This window comes from Schistocerca nitens, chromosome 1 (assembly GCF_023898315.1).
Source record: "Schistocerca nitens isolate TAMUIC-IGC-003100 chromosome 1, iqSchNite1.1, whole genome shotgun sequence".
Lineage (NCBI taxonomy): Eukaryota > Metazoa > Arthropoda > Insecta > Orthoptera > Acrididae > Schistocerca > Schistocerca nitens.
Window position 1 is genome coordinate 867,641,741 of NC_064614.1, and position 3,404 is coordinate 867,645,144.

Sequence of the window (3,404 nt, forward strand, 5' to 3'; positions counted from 1 at the left end):
CTCTGTCTCTGTTTTATCTTTTCTCTTCAATGACTGACCTTTCATCTATCACACTGTCGTCACACTCATCCTTCAACATCCACTCACACTTCACGTTCCCATCAAGAGCCATCGGTTCACTTCCATCAACAGAGATAAACGCACAAACTCCTTCCTCTGAAATATCGATTTCAATAGCTTCAGCCTTCGTAAATTCACGATCTAAAACATCACTTTCAACTTCCTTTACCAATTAATTGTTCATTTCAGACGATACATCGCAAATTTCATCTCCAGCTGACGAGTCCATTGCTACACCGCCGTCACAGGTATCTTTAGTTACTTCCGCCGATACAGAATAAAATTCGTCTCGAGCTGACGAGACCACCGCTACGGCGCCTTCACCGACATCTTCACCTAAAATTCTTCCACGTACAGTAGTAAAAATGTTGCTACTGAATAGCACCTCGTACGAATACTCCGTACACTCAGCCTCCACCAACATCAAATTCACCACTGGCTCTCGTCCGGATACAGAATATTCCCCCAGACTAGCATTGACCGACCCACGTAAACTCGATCACGAAAGTCCTGCAAAATCACGCGTGTTTACATTTTCCTCGTTAGCACCTAACATATTGGTCACGTTGGTTGCCTATGCTGTGCTGCTGACGCCGATGCCAGAGTTTCTGTCGTACACTTAAGCCGTTGCCCCTGCCGACGATGAAGTTCTTGAGCCGGTCGCAGTGGCCGATCGGTTCTAGGCGCTTCAGTCTGAAACCGCGTGACCGCTACGGTCGCAGGTTCGAATCCTGCCTCGGGCATGGGTGTGTGTGATGTCCTTAGGTTAGTTAGGTTTAAGTAGTTCTAAGTTCTAGGGGACTGATGACCTCAGATGTTAAGTCCCATAGTGCTCAGAGCCATTTGAAGCTTTTTTTTTTTCATGAAGTTCTTGAACTCGGTGCCGTGGCTCCGCGGCGTTGTAGCTGACGCCGAAGTCTGTTCAGTTCCCGCTGTCTGTGTCTCGGCTGCTGTCTGCCTATGTGTCGTACTCGGTACATCGAGTTGACGTCTTCTTCTTTCTTCTTATACCGCTTCACCTCCATTCTCTATGCTTAACTTTTACTACAAATTCATATGCACGCAAATGCCGCAAAATCTAAAGCTCAGAGCACCCACAGGAAAAGTGCATACTATGCTTCAGACTTCTGACCTGGACCACGAAATAATAGCAATGCTAATTAAATAACCTTTCCGACAGAAAAGAGGAATTGGATTCACATCCTAGACCGATAAGCAATGTGGGTAGATTTTCTGATGAGATAGCACGACGAGAGGCCATATTTGTGACGTACCAGAATTAAGGGGTTGGTGGCACTGTTGACATAATGTGGCTCGACGTCTTCATAGGGTTGAGCCGCGCACGTTTGCTTTTACGCCCTTGAAGTATGAGAGCTGAAATAAGTTATAGATTACGATGCTCAGCTAAAGAAGCTGAAGCACTGGGAAGTTAAGCGAAATTTTAGATAAGCAGAAACTGAAATCATAGAATGAAGGCTTTCGCGGCAGGTATTGTCGTCGCTTAATAATTCCGGGCTGAGATGCCGTGGTCCATACATAAAATTCTGCCCTGACGTTTCGCCTTCGACTGCGGAAGGCATCCTCCGAGGATGCTAGCACTTCGCCGATTGTCCTCGGCGGATGCCTTCCGCAGTCGAAGGCGAAACGTCAGGGGAGATGGTTCAAATGGCTCTGAGCACTAAGGGACTCAACTTCTGAGGTCATCAGTGCCCTAGAACTCAGAACTACTTAAACCTAACTAACCTAAATACATCACACACATCCATGCCCGAGGCAGGATTCGAACCTGCGACCGTAGCGGTCTCGCGGTTCCAGACTGTAGCGCCTAGAACCGCACGGCCACTCCGGCCGGCGTCAGGGGAGAATTTTATGTATGGACCACGGAATCTCAGCCCGGAAGTGTTAAGTGGTGATAAGAAACTGAAATTAAATGACCAATAATAAATTGCACTAAAACGTTATTATTCGTTGATGACAAAGTGATGTAGACGACACAACAAATCTATGTTGAATGAAATTCAGCTATGGTCGATTTACTTTAAGCTTCAGAATCGCCTTACGTTGTTCTGTGATTGCTCACCTCAATTACTCACCAGCGTAAGAAAATTACTTCATACAGTAAGCAAACTCATAAACAGAAACACAGAATTATTGTGAAGAGGACGACACAGATGAACGCTACGGTCTCGCTAGTGTAATTTGCTCAAACAGACGAAGCGAACCTTGAATTCAAAAACTTATGGCCTAAAACATATTCAAAATTAATTAGAAATGGAAACTTAAAAATTAATTCATTACAACGCTGCAGTCAAACAAATGAGTGAAGCTGCAGACGCAGCCAGCTACAGGCCGTCGCTAAACACTAGCGCCGGCCGCCTGAAATTAGTTTACACAACGGTATGAATAGGAGTCTCTAAACCACACATAAAATACAACAGTTACTACAGGTGAAAAATGCCAATAAACCACTGAGTTAATATAAAACGCCTTTTAAAAGAAAAGCAGCACCAGTTGGGGACTATATGTGGCTTTTTACCTACAATTGGATACACAATTAGAACACATTTGCTAAAACAGATTGCGCAGACATGCAGAGATTAGCGCGAGCTCAAAAAATATCTTTAAAATAAAATAAAAAAAACTATAACGCAAGCCGGCGAGTACGGCAATTAAAATTAACGGCTGAACTCTAAAATTTTGTATGGCTACACTAACGTTTAGCCGTACTGTTCTCAAAAAAAATATGAGTTGGCGCTGTTGTGAATTGAATGAACAAGAATATGCATTAAAATAACAATAGACAAGTAAAGGTGCTCGTGGCTTGGCAATGCTAATTTACGGTCTCAAAATGAAAAGGAACAATAAAATTTTTCAAAACCAGTAACGCCGCAGAAGCGGCACAACAGGGTGCCATAATATTACACGGAAGGAAGTTCCTAACAGCCCATCACAATCAAAGCGTGACACTGAGGACGTCAAGGGAGAGCGCCTTTTTCAGTCAGTTGCCTCTCGACAAAGGCAAAAAAATTATTTACATGTAAACTGGTCAGTGCTCACCATTTTCACAATGCATCGCTATAGCCTCCACAGATGGGTTTCTTGAACCAGTTATTCGTCCATTACGAGGGCTCGACAACCGTGAAGACACGATTTAGCAGATGTCTCCATTTATCCAAACTGAATTCATCAAACTCCTTTTCCTTCGGACCATAAACGCCACCGCACACCTCGTCTATACCGACCGTCCCCAGCTGAAGTTCACTCTGACAGTATACCGTGCTCCAGTACAGGCCACACACCACGTCTGGTCTGGTACGACTGCATCAACTCAAAACGAAAGCACT